The sequence below is a fragment of the Ursus americanus genome, chromosome 11 (assembly GCF_024610735.1).
Source record: "Ursus americanus isolate L20-20 chromosome 11, mUrsAme1.1.p, whole genome shotgun sequence".
NCBI lineage: Eukaryota > Metazoa > Chordata > Mammalia > Carnivora > Ursidae > Ursus > Ursus americanus.
In genome coordinates this window covers 62846680-62866230 of record NC_142137.1, presented here as the reverse complement: position 1 = coordinate 62866230, position 19551 = coordinate 62846680, and the positions used below count along the sequence as shown (strand labels likewise).

General features: G+C 40.3%; 1 protein-coding gene across 1 annotated transcript in view; it reads left to right on the top strand.

Annotated features, from left to right (window-relative positions):
• Positions 1-10464: 10464 nt before the first annotated feature.
• Positions 10465-19551, top strand: part of RGS17 (regulator of G protein signaling 17) — a 92032-nt gene continuing 82945 nt past the window's right edge. Inside the window, exon 1 of the mRNA XM_045805385.2 lies at positions 10465-10620. The gene's annotated coding sequence lies outside the window, so the exon portion shown is untranslated. The remainder of the gene's footprint in view (positions 10621-19551) is intronic.

Here is a 19551-nt window from a genome sequence, read left to right as displayed (position 1 = left end):
TCATTCCAACTCCCTTGTGCCAAGAGCCTGTCCTGCAATGGAAACAAAAAGAGTTTTGAAACAAAATAAATTAAAGTTTTAAACTGGGCTGGAGTGAGTTTAATAATGGAAAGTGACCAGATAATTATGGAATCTGCCCAAGATATCATCAAGGAATGGGAAAAAGGCATTTGACACAGAAAGGTTTAAAACTGTAACTGTAAAATGGAAACTATGTAACTTAATATTCTATCAAATTGATACTGCTAAAAAAAAGTTAGAGACATGGAAGGGCCCCATGACCCTGTCTAAGCAGTGAAGTGTAATGTTCAAGTTCAAAGATACTGGGGATTGTAACCCCTACATCGAGTGTCATAGCTCAGCCAGTCTTTAACCTGAGATAATTTAAGCTTTGGCTTGTTCATCCACAAAATGTAAAATAAATCAAAAAATAAGAAAGTAAATCAGTTTGCTCAATTTAAAAAAGGATAATAGTACCTATTTTATAGGGTTGTTGTAAGGATTAATTCAAATTATAGGCACAAAGAGAACACGGTGCTTGACCCATACATAGTGAGTGCTCCTTGGATGTGAACTTCAATGACTGGGTGAGAGTCCCGAAACTCAGGAGACTTTCTGGAGCTCGTGACTCTTGGGCTACGGAATGAATAATCATTAGGAGACAGGGGCCCAGTGAGGGGTGTTGGTGATAAGGAGGGATGGGGACATTCTGGGGCAGTGAAACAGCATAAGCAAAGAAACAAAGCAAGACACAGAAGCGCTGTGGTGTTGGAGGGGTCGGGGAGAGGGGAGGCACAAACATTTTGGGGCTGCTGAAGCAGACATTGTTAGTGGAGGAGAGAAGTCTGAAAAAGGAAGGTAAGGACCAGATCACGAAAAGTCCAAGTGCCCTACCTCGCAGCATTCTGTGCTCCACATCCCAGAGAAAGGTCCGAACTCTTTCATTATTTTGTTATTCTACATACGGGGTCCTTTTTGATCTAGATCCTGCCCACCTTTCAAAATTCAAAAGCTCATGTGGTGCACAGACAGGGAGATAGATGACTCCAAGGCGACCTGAGGTTTCCTGAATACATTAAAGGTCTCCCGTCGCAGCATGCTGCTACCCTCTCCTGAATGCTGGAGACGCTCTCACTCCACCTTCATGGGATGAATTCCTCCTTTCAAATTTAATTTAATAGGCACCACCACTGGGAAGCCTTGTCATTCTTCTTGTTTTCCCCCATATTTATTGGGCACTTTTTCCTACTTGGCTCTGTGTAAGACGCCGGGGCTGCAGTGTGAGCTCGCAACGTCCCTGCCCGCAAGAGGCCAGTCTTAGGAGGAGGTGATCCAATGCATAGGCAATTCCTAAAGAATGTTATGACTCAAATCCTTACCGGGCACACTGAGAGCCCTGGACACCTGACCCCCCAGGCCCCGGGGATCAGAGAAGCTTCCCCTCGCACCAAGGATTCTCCTCCTGTGTTCCTGTCACACCCACTTAGACTGCCAGGGAGGAAGGAGGAGGAAGAGAAGTAAATGAAGATGTGCTAAAACGTTATGCTTTGGTATGTGTCAGCAGCAATGAGAAAGCACTTTGGATGAATATCTTATGTAATGCTCACAACAACCCTGTAAGACATCTAGTTATTATTCCCATTTCAAAGACGAAGAAACTGAAGTAACAGAGGTAAATTAACTTGCCAGTGTCACTCAGCTAGTGAATGGGAGAGCCGAAACTCCAGCCTTGATCAGATTAATTCCAATTCCAGGCTGCAAAGCACTGTACCAGGCTTTCTGTAGAGCCATAAAATGTCTCCATTTTCAAAACATGATTAGAGATTGAGAGCAATTATCACAATTCACTGTAAATATTGTTTACATGTCTGTCTCCCTCATTAGCCCATGGCCTTCTAGATTCCAGGTGCTTCTCTAGGACAAGGAGAATAGAGCCTACGTATTATTCACCTTTTATCTACAGTCTCAGACAGATGACTCAAAATTAGCACTCAGTGAATGTTCCTTTGAATGTATTAATGCAGATATGAATGAATGAATCCTTAAATGAATGAATTATCTTAGGAACTGGAAAGAACTGAACACATGGGAAAAGCCACAGAGCTCTAGGGGATGATGACAGCAGGTAATGGGCAAAGGTCCAGGCCAGGATGGCAAGTTGTTAGCTTTCGAGAGGGCCAACCCAAGGCAACGGGCAGATGTCCTGGCAGCAGATTTGGCAACAGGAAATAGATGGGAAACCAGACAGGCAGGTGGTTGGTATCGAGGATTTGGGAAGCAGGTATCAGGTGGTGCAGTACTCAGGCAAGACCTCATTGCACTCAAGTCCTTGAGTAACAGAGTGACGCTCCTCTCCCGGACAACTGGAAGCGGGCATTCAGAGGCAAAGGAAGCAAAACGAAAGGACAAGATTGGAAGCACAGGTTCAGAATTCAAGGTCAGAGCTGCACTAGCATAAGAGGCTGGTAGAGCTCTCTGCACTGCCCCTTCTGGAATCCTTCTTGCTTTGTGGACCAAGAGGTCCTGCCAAAACTGTTGGTTAAGTCTGTTTATAGTAATTTATTGGTCTCAGCTGTGGGGATAAGAGGGCTCTGAAAACAGGAAGTCAAGCACATCATTATTAAAGGAAAGTTTCTGTGATCAGGCCAAAACCAGTAGAGTCATCCTCGATTTCTCAAATTCTTTTATACCGCACATCTGAACAGTCAGCAAATCCTGTAAACTCTACTTTAAAAATATATCAGACATTTGCCTCCTCCTTAATACTCCCAGTGCTGTGACTCCCGTCCATACCTCCAGCATCCAGCCCCCTGGTCAACTGCCGTAGCCGCCCAAGTGCACTCCGGGCTTCTGGTCCATCCCCCTCAGTGTATCCTCAGCCTAGTAGTCAGAGTGACCCTATTCTCATTTTGCCCCATTTCTGATTTGCTTGTTATCTTTTTCTTTTTGATCTTTAGCAGTTCTTTATAAGGTTGTGTTATATACACATTGCAAAGAATCTTCTCGAAGGCTTGTCTTCCGTGGCACTCCTTTCGAAACCTTCCAGTGGCTCTCTAATTCACCCAGAGTATACACCAACAACCTGAGCTACAATGCTGTGCATGAGTACCTTCTCTTCTCTCTCTAACGTCATCTCTTACAACTCCCTCCACTTGTTCACTGCTGTCCTGGCGCTATGATTGACCTACTCTCACCTAAAGGCCTTTGCACTAGCTGTTTCCTCCACTGGAATGTTCTTTTTCCAGATAGCCACTAATTTAATCTCTTGCTTCCTTCTCATCTCTTTCTTTTGTTGTTTTATGATTTTATTTATTTATTTGAGAGAGAGAGAGAGAGAGAGCATGCAAGAGAGAGCGAGAGCAGGAGCAGGGGGAGGAGCAGAGGGAGAGTGACAAGCAGACTCCCCGCTGAGCGGGGATCCCAACGCAGGGCTCAATCTCCACATCGTGACTCAAGTATCACCTTCTCAGGGAAGCCTTCTTTCCTACCTTATGCACAATTTCAGAACCCCTTCCAACTCATAAGCACACATACTATCCCCTGTTCCTGACTTAATTTTTCCCCTTTGCTCTTATAAATATCTAATTTACTATATACTTTATTTACCTTGATTTTTGTCTCCATCACTAGAATATAGATCCCAAAAGGATAGGGATTTTTTTAATTTTGTTTCTTGCTGGATCTCCAGTGCCTGGAACCGTACCTGCCACGTAGCTGCATGATAGACGCCCATGATATGTTGTCCAAATGAATTTTAAAAAATAGAAGTTAGGTGCATTTATGTGTGAAGAATATCCTGTTTATGACTTTATAACTAGCTAGAACTAAAACTAAAGTTAACTTTATTTAAATTTTACATCACAGAATCAATAAAATTGAGATTCTTGATACCATATATATGTGTGCAGATATGTAAATAATGTGTTTGTGTATGTGTGCATGTGTGTGTGTATGTGTGAAAAAGAAAGAGAATCTTCTCATGTGTTTAGTAGCCATTTTGGCTTTTTGTCATCAAGGAGCTTTTCAGAGCCTTTAATAAGCCAGTGTATTTATCAAACCCCAAGAAAGAAATTTACAGATAAATTTCCATTATCCCAGCTTATTTACCAAGTAAATTCATTGTTCTCAGAATACCAATTTTGGAGAAAAAAAATAACAGTTTGAGAGTTTCTCAAGAACTATCATCCTAAATATATACAACTCTCCTTTTTCAAAATCATTTGACTCCCTGTTAACCAGAATAGAGATTTCAAATTCTAGACAAATGCACCAACAGCATATCAGACATTGTTAATAATCACAATCATCTTTCTTGCTTAGTCTCCGATTTGGCCTCAGAATGCTGTGCAACACTGTATTAGCAAGTGATTATACTTGGTATGGATATGAAACCAACCTGACATACCCAAGACTTTACACACACACACACACACACACTCACACACCACAATGTCGCCTCAGTCTGCATTTAAAACTTAATAACTTTATAGAACTCAACCACACTAATCAAGTTTTCCTATACATATCCTGTTACTCTGAACCAACACACCATCATGATACCACATTGTGATTTCCAACCCAAATGCCCTTCCACACATCTCAGCCAATGCAAATGGTTCCCATTCTTTGCGGATCACCTCAAGGGCCACAGTCAGCTATAACCTATGAGCTGAGCATGATCTCTCTAGACTCTACACTACTCACTACTGTGTTTCTTATGTTATAAGTCATTTTGCAATCTTCCCAGAGCTCTGCACAATGCCTTGCATATTGAAGGTGCTTAATATTTTCTAAGTGGCTGTCAACTAAGAGTTTCACAAGTAACTTCCTATTTGAATATTATATTTTAAATCCCTCCTTTCTTGAATTCCTAATACAGATCTGCAAAGCCATTCAAAACTAGTTCCGCAGAACACAAAGGAAGTTCCCACTGGGTACTTCAATGGGTCACTTTGATCATTTGCAATTTCTATGCTGTGCAGTTGAGAGTTCTGATTATAAAACATGCAATTTCCTTTTTCATCATTCTCTGCCCTACCTCCTGGAAAGGAAAAATAATACCACATTATCTCAAGTGTTCTTATTGATTTCTTCTGGTTACTTCATGTATGTAGAGCCTATCTCAGTTCGATTATAAATTCATGTCAAGGATAGGAACATTATTTTCCACTGTACTTCTATTTCCCACAATGCCAGGACAGACGCTTCCTAAGAGCTCTTTGAGTGAGTGGGTGAATGAATTGATGGACAAATGAGACTGGATGGGCAATCATGCACAGTAGTAGGTAAATTCTACTAAAATTCAAATGTGAAGACTCAGGTGAGACTGTGAAAGACTTGCGTATACTACTTTAACGTAGTCACACTGCGAAACTAGTTCACAGGAAATCAAGAAACCACAAAGTCTTTAATAAAGCTTTGACAATGTGAATATAGATTTTCTGATTTGCAACTTCAGTATAGTGCAGCATGGAACTCAAAAGTTAGTCACCGGGCCCTTCTAGATCGTATACACAGTACACACATACACAAAGATATTCATCAACTGTATGCATCTCTGGACTTGCTCTGCCATAAACCAAAGCATGGTAAAGATGTGAGAAACTACTGTGAAATCAAACCACTACCCCTCTCCACCTTCCTTCCATCAAACCCTGGAGGTAGGTCTGACGAAGCAAATGTCTGTTCCACAATCCAGCTACTATCATCTAGAAACGTTCAAAAATCTCAAGATAATATAACATAGACCACTAAACCCTGAAATTTTTCTCCATCCACAAAGAATCTGACTAGCTGAACATCATCATGTTCTCTGGTTGAGATAAACATTTTGCTATTTTTCCATGGAGGAGCAGAGTATTGTTGTCCAACATTACTCACTAGACAGGAAGTGAATATGCATAGCCCATCAAATTAGCACTTTTATAAAGTACTTGGAGGGACTGAGACTCCAGTCGATATTGTCGAGCCACTGCAGGAATTTATGATGTACAAAATTAAGCATAACTGATAAAAAATCACAAGAAGGTCTTTATATCTGCTTCCATGGACTCATCCAATTATGTTGAGGTATAAATGCACTAATGTCTTTCTAACAGAATAATATTGAAATTTTTAAGTTTAATACTGATAAGCTAAACAATTAAAGAAACATTAATAACCCATAATTTATAAAAATGTACATATAAAATGTGAAAAACTCTATCGTTTTATCTAGGAATCAGACTGTTTCCATCTAAATCAGTTTCCTGAAAAGAATCTGTCTCTAAGGTTTGATTAAAACCAATTGAAGAAACATGGAAAATTCTGTTTACCAAAAGTAAAGAAAAAAGCGTGTTTAAGCAGTCATATTTTAACTATGTTTCTGGTTCCACTGCTGAGAAGTTTGCCTAGATGGAGCAGTCAGGGTTTCCTAGATGGAAGCAAATTTCTTCCTTTTCCCTCTGCTTTTCAAAGGTAAAACTGTTGCTTTTTAAAAAATGAACATGTTGGAAAAGAGAAAACGAAATGTAAAGATGCTACATGATTTCTTCCTGAAATAACCTTCCAACGTTACCAAACCCACTGAGGTAGATTTCAGGTCTCCTAATGATGAAAAAGACCCCTAACTGTGAATAAATGCACTGTAAACATTCTGATGCTCTGTCCTTTCCAATATTTTCTGTCTGCAAATATCTTGCTTACAAATCTCCTGTCTCCCTTACTATGAAGTCATTATACCAAAATCTGCTGCTGTATCCAGATTCTACTTGAAAAATGCATTCGTAATGCTATGGAAATGATCACGATCAAACACTGCTTTTCATAGCTACCACACACAGCTGCTTGATAACGATAAGCCCAAGGAGCTCCGAAATTCTGTACAAAGAGAAGGCATCTCCATGGCTAAAATGAACTGAAATCCATTTCTGACTCATGTAAAATAATTTTATATAACATTTACATTTTTTGCAAAACACTTGCAGACATAATACCAGGCATATGGTAGACATTAATAAAGTTTATTGAATTGACTTATTCCCCCCAAGTCATTATTTGATGCATTGCTGTTGCAAATATTTCCTAAGACCCAGATGTACACATAGATTGCAGGTGATCAAACTCTATGAGGTGAAGGTCATTAAAGCTGTCGTCACTTCCACCCATCTCTTCAACACTCAGTGTAGGCAATACATCCAGTTCCTACAACACTGTCATTGAAGATTCTAGTTAATATATAAAGGATTTCACAACAGATTATAACCGTGAAAGAAAGTCACCAAGAAGTCGCATTTGACTTCAACAAGTAAATTATGGACAGAATGGCCAAACTGTCATAGGTGCAAAACACTGCTCAAACAGCCATTATTACAGTTTAGAGAAGTCCATGGAAGGAAAAGATCTCTTTTTTGTTGATGATGCTTATAAAGTTGCTTCTAGGAACACGACTCTGGCATCTAGTTTAAATGTGTGACATTGCTGGGCGCCTGGGGGCTCAGTCAGTTTAAGTGTCTGCCTTAGGCTCAGGTCATGATCCTGGGGTCCTGGGATATAGCTCAGCTCAGCGGGGATTCTGCTTCTCCCTCTACCCTTCCCCCCTGCTCATGATCTCTTTCTCACTGTCTCTCTCTCTCTCTCTCTCTCTCTCTCAAATAAATAAATAAAATCTTTTTAAAAAATTAAAAAATAAATGTGTGACATTGCAAGGAGCCATCTTTGATAGCATGGGCAGAGGAAACGATGTAGTCTATTTGCACTCTTCTGGGAAACAACACGTTCTGATACGCAGCAATGAGGAGCCAAGAAGAAATATCAGGAAAAAGAAAGAATGCTTAAAACAATAAAGAAAGAATGTTTTTTCTCAGTGTGTTATTTATTCATTCAATCATGAATTCATCTGCTAAATCCTGAGTATATACGGTGTGCCGAATTTTGTTCTGAGCACTAGAGATAAAACAGTGAAAAGTGCAATCAAAGCTCTTGAGACACTTTATTCTAGAGGGGGAGAAGGAGATAATAAACAAGTAAACAAATGCAAGCTGACTCAGATAGTGAACAGTATTTGGAAGAAAATAAAGCAAGGGGATGCAAGAGAGAACCTTGGGAAGATTACATTGAATGGTTAGGTAAAGCCTGAGTACGTGATACCTGAACAGAGACTGTAGGATATCAAGGAGCCTACTCTAAAGACAGGCAGAGGACTTAAGTAGTATAAGCTAGACTTACTCAAGAAAGTAAAAGCGATAGGCTGATGTGGCTACACTACCAATAGCTGTGGTCTATGGGAGGGAGCATGGTGTAAGAGAAGTAGGCTGGGACAAGATTACCTTGAACCTTCTTGGCAGTGGTAAGGATTAGAGATTATATTTAAAATACAATAAAAACTCATTGGAGAGTTTTAAGCAGTAACATGACATGATATGATTATGTTTTTAATTTTTTTTTTAAAGTATGCTCCACACCCAGCATGGAGCCCAACACAGGGCTTGATCTCACAACCCTGAGATGGAGACCGGAGCTGAAATCAAGTCTGACACCCAATGACTGAGCCACCCAGGCACCCCAGTGTGATTACGTTTTTAAAAAATCACTCATCTGTCATGTAGAGAATGTGTTGTTTTGGGGTTATGGAAGAGAGACTAATTGGTGGCTTTTGTAGCAGCACCTGTGAGATGGTTATAGCAATGGAGAGGGAGAGATGTGGATGAACTGGGGATACATTCTGGAGGTTGAGACAAGGTGACTTGCTAATTAATTAGATGCGGGGTAAAAAAAAAGAAAGAGAGACAGAACAAAGATAACTTCTAAATTTTGACTAGAGTAACTGGATGGAACAATTTGAAGAGGAACAGGTTTGGAGGGGGTGGATATCTGGAGTTGTGCTTCTGAGATGTCTGTTAAACATAATAATAGCATCTACCTTGTACAGGAAATAAGAAACATATGTAAAACATTTAGATCAGAACCTAGCACACAGTAATGGTTCAATAAATATTAACCAGTACAGTTCTCCTTCTAATGGAGCCATAAACGTAGTTGAGAACATAAAAGTACTCCCGAGATCAGGACTAAAGATATAAATCTGGGAGTGATACAGAGTTTGGGGCTGCCCAAATCATAAAACTTAATTTTTTCAACTTTTGTTTTGAAAAAACTTTTTTTTAATTTATTTTTTTGCATCATGGACCAATACTTCTATAAAATTCAACAAAAATGAATTACTTTACAAATAAAATAAGACTAATGTGCTTGGATACCAAGGCATGCTCTGAAAGTTTCTAAATAGTACACTCAATTTCTGTACTTATCTCTCATTACAGACCAGTAAGGAACAATTTACAGACCAACACCAGTCCAGGGGATACACTTTGAAGAACACGAGTACCCAGGGCCATGATGTAGCTAGAGAAAGAAGGCCCTGGAGCAAACCCTGAAACATATATTTAACTCAAGTAGATAGAGAAAGGGAGTGGGGGAGGCCAGGAGGGTGTTCAGTAAGGAAGCCTGAAATAAGAATAACATTGTTTGAATGTAGGGGCGCACACAAGCAATGGGAAATTATATATATTTACGAGTAAACAGTTTTAAATGGGTATAAGAAAAAAGCCTAATCATTCCAGCCAGGAACTCACTCCTCTTCCGACAGATGTCACATCTGAAGAGAGACACCCGCTTCCCTAATTCGCCCTCACAAGCACTTCAATTTAATCATCGGAGATGCAATCTAGCGCTCATGATGCATTAAGCATCCAAAGCTTCTTCACTACCAAGCTGGGCTCCGAGAGCGAATGGAACCATTATCAGACCTGATAGTTACCGAGCTGTCCCCAAAGGAACACCTCTGTTAGTAATTCACGACTCTTGCCTTGTCATGGGCTTTTCTCCCTCAAAACTCTGGTTCCAGTGGTCCAGACGCCTGGGACAGAATGTATGCCCCCAGACCAGATCTGAAATAATTCTTAAGGGAAAAGGGTCAGATTTCTGGGTGAGGACTTCAGTAAAGTAAAGAACTCTTCATATGGTCGAGTTCTTTGTTGAGCAAACTTGCTTAACTCCACAGTTCCTTGAAGCCCCACGCAGGGACTGCTTCCCCTGGGACCCCGCTCCTGCGGCTCCTCCCCTTAAACACAAGCTTCTGGTTTCCAGCAGTCTCCTAAAGCGCACGACAAAATAACGCGGGCTGCGGGCGAACGTGAAGTTGAAGGAGCCCAGGCGACTGAGCCTCTCCAATCAAGGAAGGTTCCCAGGTCCCCGAGGCTCCCGCGAAGCTCAACCGAGACCCCCGCACCGTGGGCGCGGAGCCGAGGCGAGCGCGCGGGGGCCGGGCCGCCGGGAGGGGCGGGGCCGTGACTCACGCGGCCGCGCTGGGGGAAGAAGCGGCACCTTGGGCCGAGCCGGGCGAGGGGCTGCGCCCGCCCGCGGGGCGCATGCGCACTGCCGAGCGGCTCCGGCTCCCTCCCCGCCCACCCTCCCTCCTCCCCTTCCCCTCTCCCCTCCATCCTCGCCTCTCTCCCTCTCTCCTCGCCCGCTGGGTGCTGAAGTTGGGCGGATGGCAGCAAACCCGCTTCGCTAGAGGACCGAGCAGCCCAGCCTCGCGCCCCCGGACCCATCGGTGCGCTGCCCACACCTCCAGGCGACTGGGTAAGATCTTGCTTCTGAAACCGAGCGGTGCTAAGTAAATGACATCAAAATGTCTGCTTTGCACCGATGGATGAATTTTTAAAAGGTGGTGGCTGGGGGAGGTGAAGGAAAGAGGGGGCGGAGAGTGCAACTGCCGGAGCCCAGGCGGGGGTGGCTGCGGGCGCTGGGGTCTCCGCGCTGGCCTCGGCGCACCGGGAGGGAGCGGGGGCCGCGCCGCAGGTTTGGGAAGTTGAATCCCGCGTTGCTGCCACCGCGCGGTCCGCTCTCCGCCCTCCAGCTGCTGCGGAGGGGCTGGGCGAGTGTCCGGCCCGCCCGGGGAGCCCTTGGTTGGGTCCGCGGCGGAGAGCTGGGCGCCTTCGGGGAACCGGCAGAGAGGGCCGGGGGCGGCAGGGACCCCGCGGGGGCGCGAGGTCCTGCGGGATTTTCGTGGTTGTTTGTTAGAAAACCGAATGTGAAATTAGCGGTGCCCAATCGACCGATCACCTCGGGGTGGTATTGTTTTTCTTTCTTTACCTTTAGGGAAATGCACGAACCAGGTGGGGAAGGTGTAAGCCAAAGGGATTGCAAAAATGCATACCTAGAGCATCGGTGAGCTGTGAGAGTGTGTGTGTCGGGCGTGGGGGTCTCTTTTGTTCCTCCCCTCCCGTTAGTCGTAGGAAAGGGAGTTCTTGTGTGCTTGGTTTAGGGTAGATTTCACAGCCACCGGGGGGACCAGGAGGAGGAACGCCCACCAAACCCCTTAGCCGCTGCCCCGGTGGGTGTATCCGACTGCCCTGCTGGGGGTGATGATGATTCTTTTTATTATCGATGGAATCACAGTTTAATAGCTGCCTCTTCGCCAGCCTCCTTCCTCCTCTCCTCTTCTCTTCTTGTGCTGCGGCAGAGTCTGGATGCAGACACTCGGCCGTTTCCTCTTCTCCCTACCTCCCCGTCTCGGTGAAAAATGTCGGAGGACTTGAGGATGGCGGAGGGACAGAGCTGGCCTCGGAAGCCGCGGATGGGGAGATGCTCCTCGCGAGCGGGAGGCTGTTGGCAGCGCGTCCCGGGCAGCCCGCGCCAGCCTCGGGTGTCGCTGGGCTCCTGGAGACTGAGGGGGGTCGCCTGGCCAAAAAAGATGCCCGCCGGGCGGAGACCCGCCCTGCGTCCTCCGCCTCCATCCGGAGCCCGGGACACTGCTCACCTGGGACAATCTTACTCGCTCCGGGAAGACTGACCCTGGCTCCTGGCATAGTTTTCCTAACCTCCCTGACCCTTCGATAAACGCCTCCTTCTTCAAAAGAGTCTCTGGAAGGTTTGTCTAGAGAACTTCGCAAGCTTCCCATAGTTCGTTCTTTCTTTCTTTCTTTCTTTCTTTCTTTCTTTCTTTCTTTCTTTCTTTCTTTTTTCTTTCTTTCTTGTTAGATTATTTTACAGGGAGATTATTTCCATCATCGGAAGGCTATCGTAAATAATAGAAATCTTATAGTTTGGTTCCCATCTAGAATAAACATTTCTGAGACTGGATGTCATCTGCATTTCCGGCGTTCATACATACCGGTTTTCCGGGTAATGAATCCTTCTGAAATCACTTAATTGGAGAAATGAGAAACAGTTTTTACTGTTGTAGTGGAAAATAATGTTTTCCTCCGGGTCGCATAGCTCCTAGACACTATGTGTATTAAATAATTTTGGAAACTGAAACACTTTAAATTGTATTTGTTTCTAAAGCCTTTTGTAGTAATAGTAGCAGGTACCCATGAAGTATACATTATAGCACTAAGATCAAATGCAAAGGTGATTTGTACTCATTAGTTTAAATGAATGAGCAGTTGGACCTCCTCCCGTTAAGTTACTGTTATTAAGCCATTTCTTGTGTTAGCATGAACTAAAGCAGTAATTAGCACACTCATGGGAGAGTAGATTTACTGAGTATTTTTATAATCTTAAAAAACTATATTTAGAGAAACCATGTGAGGGTAGTTTATGATTTTCAGATATGATAAAACAAGTGTTTATTATTATGAAAAGATTGGATGCTATCATTTATTAAATAAGATGAATCTCCATGGCAGTGACATCTGATCTCAGAACTATGGGCACTCATCCTTCCTCCTAAATTTGTAGTCTGAAAGATGAAGAAAACCACCTATTTACAAACAACGTAAGGTATCCGTTGTACCAACTTAGACCTTTTTTGCTCTGGCTTCTCAATGACTCCTTGGTGTTTAGTCCCCTGGGAGGAGTAATAAGAAGAGTTAATTTGCTGTCCGTGTTCAATTCTAAGGCATCCCAGGTTTTCATTCTCAAATAGATATCTTTGCTTTTAGGGATCTCCCTACAAGGTCCAAATTTATTTGAACTCAGTATTGAAAGTCTAAGTTATTGTCTTCCATATGGACTTCTTATACTTTTTCTTAATAATAATATTCCTTAACATTTTCTACCACTAGGGCCTGGGACTTTGTTGACAAGGAGAAATATATATTTGTTTATAATATATATATTCTGACTTATTTGATCTTATTATAACAGCCAAGTAAAAGTACATTATCTAAATCTAAATTGATAAAAATTGTGGTTGACTCATAAGCTAAAAAGTAAGAAAGCATTTACCTGTTAATCTACAGTTGTAGAGACAGTGGCCTTCGTGTTAGAGTCTTTTGCTGAAAGACATGGACTTTTCTGGAAAAGTGGAAGGTGGGCATGGACAAAAGGGCATGGAGCCAAAAGAGATGGAAATCCATCCAACTGCATATCTGCTAAGAATCCTTTTTCTAATAGTCCAGCTCTGCTTACTTAACAATGAAAATATTGTACCACCCAGAAATGCAAATGTATAGCCTGTGCAGGAGAATAATACTGTGTGATGTTAAAAAGCATTTTAGTTCATCTGACTAGTATAATTAGGGTAAAAGTATGAATGCATTTTAGAGGCTTCACAGTGTGTGACATTTACAAGGGGGTGTCCTGGATCCTCAGAAATACAAGTTTTTATGGAAAGCTTAAGAAAAGAAAAAAAAAAAAAACATTCCTTAGATGTAGCTAGGACTTTCAGTGTTAGACTGACAGTCTCATCTTCCCTATCTCGTTCCCTATCACTTATCCCCCAAAGACTTTCCTAATATCCAAAGAAAGTCATTTATACTGGTTCTTCTGCTATTGTGCCAATGCCTAGCACAGTATCTGGCAAAAGGCAGGTGTTAAATAAGTATTTCTTAAATGAATAAATGTTGCAGAATTGACATGGCTCATGAAAGCCTTTGGGATGACATTTATTAAAAGGAGTGCCCATGCTCATTACTAAGTACACTAATTTGAGATCCTAAACATCCTGTTCATGGTCGTACATCTTTGAAGGAAGCAATTTTTAGAATCGTCACTTTGTGAATATGCATACTTTTCATGTAACATTTATATTCTTGATTTGTTAACAAATTATAAAGGCACTGTATGCTTATTTTAGATCCCCTAGAGCACATAAAAATATATGAAATGGAAAATTAAAATTACGTGGACGGAAATGGATATGATGAATAGGAACTTTGGGTCAAGCTAACCTTAGCTTACGTCCTGGCTTCTCCATGTAAGAGCTTTCTCAGGGTGGTCAAGTTACTTACCTGTTCTGAGTCTCAGTTTCTTCAGATAGTCAACAGGGATAAAGACCCACCTCCTAAGATGTTTGGAAGCATAAATGTAATGCAGTGTATATAAGGCTCTGGACATGTGCCTGGCATGTACTAAGAACTTACAATTATCCCAGTGCCTAAACAATTGCTATTGAAATTACAGGGTAGTTTACCATTATGCATAATATGTACTATTTTTTAAAGAATTAGAACCATATTGTGGAATTTTGTACTTGCTTTTTAAAAAATTAACATTACTTTGTTGGTGTTTCCCAAAAATTAAAACTGGCATTTAATGCCAGTTTTGGTATTTTTAATACAATTAGTAACTGGAAAATAATTCAACATATGGGCAGCTTAATTTACTTAGCCATCGTTTTATTTTCAGATTTTTATGTTACTTCCCATATTTTACTATTGTAACTCATGTCCATCCTTATGCCTGGCTTTTGTCTGCATATCTGTGTAGTGTGTGTGTGTGTGTGTGTGTGTGTGTGTGTGTGTAGATTGATGCTTAGCCAAAACCTCTAGTTCTCACCAACATAATATCATCTTTGAAAAATCTTTGCTACCTTAATAGGTGAAAATGGTATTTTTCAAACTTCTATTTCTTTTGTTACTAATAATGCTAATAACTTTTTTGACATGTCCTTTTTTTTTTTTTTTTTTTGGTGTTTAAGAATGGTTTGTTCAAGTCTTTTGCCCATTTTTGTATTGGTATTCTGGTATATTTTTCTTATTTATTCAAGTGCTAATGTGAATTTTAAAAAATGGCTGGAGCCAACAAAGAAAGAAAATGCTTAGTGACAAAGAGGGCATGTGGCAGAGACTCCCGAGATCCTGGTGGCTGAACTGGTCTGCGGCTCCGCTGGAGTGGAGCAAACATCACCAAAGTCTGGAGCTGGATCAGCCACAGGATTAGGGCTGCTGTGGTGTCCATAACATAGTGCCACCTGCCGCTGTACCTGGGCTTTCCAAAGGGTCCAGTCCCGTCCAGAAGCCCAGGGTCACTTAGTAGTTGGGGTCTGCTGTTTTTCTGTTTGGGCACTGTGCACACACATACTCACGCCTTGCTACGTGATCAGTTCCCAGATGTTCATGGATTGTTTCTGTCATTGCCAGTGCTGTAGGAGAAGTTTTGGGTTTTCCTGAGATTTAAAAAGGAAATATAGGAGTAGCTGGAGGACCTGTGGGGCGTTCATTGAAATTTTTCATCAGAAGTCAATCAATTAAGTTGAATTATAAAACTGTATCAGATTGGAATCATATCTTATCTCAAATTTTCAGCTGGAGGTAAAATTTAAATATTTAAAAGGTGAGAATCTCATCTAGTTTCCTAATGAGTTCTGTGTCTATGGTGTTTCACATGATTCAGCATTCTTATAAGCTCCTGGTTTTGACTTTTTAAATTCTATAATTTTTGACAAATTTGGTTTCAAAAGCTTGAGTATTTAGCTGGAAAAATCTGCAAAGTCCCTTAGATAAGAAACTACCTAGAAAGGGTAAACTGTTATATGACCGCTGGTTCCAGTTTATCAAACATAGTAAAACCTCAGTAATTCAGCATCAGTGAACTTGGAATTTATAATGAATGGGAGGCCCCAACAGGAAAAGCAGTAAGTTGTGGTGGAACAGGAAATTTATTTCAAAGAGAACTGGATTTGAATTCTTGCTCTACTCTTTACCAGATGTGCAGGCTTTTTCATTAAATTATATAAGTGCTTCATACTTGAAATTCTAAACATGACTAATAATTATCTAAAATCTCTCCGAATTTCTTAAACTTTGTGTTTGCGATTTTTTTAAATCTGTGCAATAAATATAATTTTATTACAGACAATGAATGTGGTTCACAAAGCAAATATTTACTTCCTTGTATCAGGTCACAGGCTTTTCATAGTACTGCTGATTGTCTATTGGAATACAAAGGTTATAATTCAAAAGCCATGACATTACAATAAAACAGACACAACCCAAGGGAAATTATGACATAAATGAAATGAGCAGGTAAGTGTTTATTTCATTTCTTCAATTATCTCAGGTCTTCCCAATGGTATAGTGAGTTAAATCCAGTGAAAACTCTTCTGTTAAAGTTGACAACACCGTCCCTATTTATTTCTAGTCTCAGTGAAAGGCAGGGGCTTGTTTTTGGTGTATAATGAAAGGCTATATAATCTAGAGATTTTATGAATCAGTTTTGGTTCTAGGAAGATAAACCCATGTCTCCATCCTGTTTCTTTCACCTCTTCCACTTATTCAGGCTTCAGTGAATCAAAATGAACAAGGATTTTAAAGTCTGCTATATGAAAAGTGGCATCTATGTGATTTAATTTAGAAGATGTGAAAAAGCATGCGGAAAATCACCCTTGAAAGAAAGACACTTTTTTAAAGCAGAGAATGTAATTCTGTAGAAGGAACCCAGGTTTGGGATTCACATAACCAGAGATTTAGCCTTAACCTTGTTGAGCCTTGATAATCATCATATATAAAATTGAAGACCTGGTAGTGTATACCTCAAAAATGTGCAAGGATTAAGTGAAATTATGTCTGCAAAAATGCTTCAAATACTGGCAGTCACTGTGAAAGTGTTAGATACTGCACTAGAGTTAAATCATTTAAATTAATCCAAGAAACATCATGTAGATGGTAAGTGCTTGAAGGGATTTTAATTTCTTGCCAGTATTTGTCTTCACTAATGGGTCCTTATTAATGTTGAAGTTGTTCTCTGTGTGTTTGCTGTCTTATCTTTTCCTGACCAGCTTGTTTAACCAACCAGTGAAATGAACATCCATTCATTCATAAACACTCTTGAGCACCTACTACGTGCCAGACTCTGTGATAAGGTTTTCGAGTGCAAAAGTTAATTAAACATGGCCCCTTTGTGCAAGGGCTTCACATATAAAATTCTTCAATTTATTATTTTTGCTTCTATCTAGTGAGCACTGATCATTCTGTTTATAAATCCTAACTAAATATGAGGTGGAAGTAATGAGTGAGGATCTCCTTAGGATCCAGCAATTTTAGACTGACTGACCTCAAAGTGTAGACTTCTCTCCCCCAAATGAAAGCAACTAAGCAGGGACTTAGATAAGGGGAAGGGAAAGCAGGAAGTGGCTCTCACTGGTGTATGATTTAACAACCGCCTCCACATCCAGACAACAAAAGACTGGAGGCTTAATGCTCTTTGTGAATCCACCCCAACTCCATTTCTCCCTCATTAAAGTAAAGAAAATGTCTATATACATCTGTACTGTGCCCTTCCCCCCCCACTTAAAAATTATCCTGGATGGTTGTTAAAATATAATTTAAGGTATATTAAAATGTTGGGGGAGGGGTGAGCAAAGGGAACCAGAGAGAGTGATACTCCCACCTTCCTTAGGATTCACATTTCCTGTGCAATAAAAATATAAAATTTTCTCCTGATACTATTGTAGTTCCTTCTTTGATTATAATCTTTTCATAATGTAGTAAATTAACCAGAAATCCAGAATACTCTTTTCAGTAAAAAAAAATTACGTTTGATTTTGGAGAAGGAAAACCATTTTCACCTACTTGTTGAAATCATTAGGGTCACCTCTTAACCTAGCAACTAGATGTCTCCTTATCTAGGAACATTTGATATCATTTATAAAATCAGGGTAAAGACTTCAAATCCTCCCTAGATAAATGTGAATTTATCAGGGTAAAGACTTCAAATCCTCCCTAGATAAATGTGAATTTATCAGGGTAAAGACTTCAAATCCTCCCTAGATAAATGTGAATTTATTCATTACTACATATAATGAAAGACATTGACATTATGAATGAATTAACTTGAAGGTAAGCTGCACCCTTGTTTCAGCCCCTAAATTTAATTTGCTTGTCATTAAGCCTTTAACTGTGCTGTTAATAAGTAACCATATGTGATAATTTGAGATTTGAACCTATTTCTTTCTCAGTTTATTTCTGCACAGCACTGCCATACCATGCAGCATTTTCCTGTGCCCTGTGAGTTTAGTATGATCAAGACTTAAATAAAACAGGAAAAACCAATATTTTTAATGGGGACACGAAGGCATAGACATACCATAAAACAATACAGTGACCTGGTTAACTTACTTATGACTAACTGAATGTTATATTTTGGAGTATTAAATACTCTAATGTAAATTAGAGTATTAAATATTCCATTGTAAATTGGAGTATTATCTTCCCCTACAGTGTGGGTGAAGCTTGACATTTGACTTACCTTTTCTCTCTTTTTATCATTATTAGTATGCTTGGTAATATAAGTATTATTTCTGAATAGATAAATCGAAAAGAAAGGAGTAGCAGTTTTTTTGTATATCTAACATTTTATAGAAAATAGGTGTTCGTTATTTTACATAATTTTTTAGGGTAGTTACGTAAGTTTTGCCCGATACTTAAAACATATTGAGAACTTACATATTAAATCTATCAGGATAAGAAAATAAAACAAAACAAGCCAGCTGTTTTATTCTCTTCTGGTAGTCAGGAATTAACTGGCCTTTTCACCTCTGTTAGTTTATGAGTAAATAATATTGGCCATTTTGATTTAAGCTATCAGAGCCCGTGTCTTAATCTGCTCAGGTCCAGTAATCTGTTTTTGCTGTCGAAGGAATATTTTAGACTAAATGATATTTAGTAAGTCCGATGCCCAATGACCCACCTATATTTATATAAATGCTAGATATTGTGGAAGGATATACTTATTTATCATTTTTAGTGCTAAAAACCAAGAGATAGAGAATCCTTCTTTACCAGTATTGTCTTCAAAGTTTAATATTTTGAAAAGGTAATTTTATGTGTCCATGTCTGAGTGTATGTGTGCATTTCTCTTTTTTGTTCATTGGTTGATAGCGAGAAACCTGGGGCCTGTGTAATCATAGCCAAGTGTTTAGGAGGAAAAGATGCGTACTTTAGAGTACAAGGAGAAGAACCAATGAGGTAAGAAGGAAAGTCAAGTAAAAGAAAGACTGGTCTCAGCAAACAAGACTATTAGCTAAAAACTCATTATCTCTTCAAGTATAGTATCATTCAATATATTATTACGTAATCCTGCTATATTATGTAACCACTTCCAATTTCATGAATTCATGTGACCTAATCTTAAGCAGGTAATTTTTTTTCATTAATTCAGTAATTTCATTGACTGAACATCTGAGTAATGCAAGTGGTGTTTTATGATGTACAATTTCATTAAATAAATGTTAATTCCAGGAAGGAAAAAATGAGAAGCACTTTTCTTGACCTGACATAGGTTATGTGGAATAGTTAAAAATACTTGTAGGTAATACCAAAATTCACTCACATCTATTAAAAATCT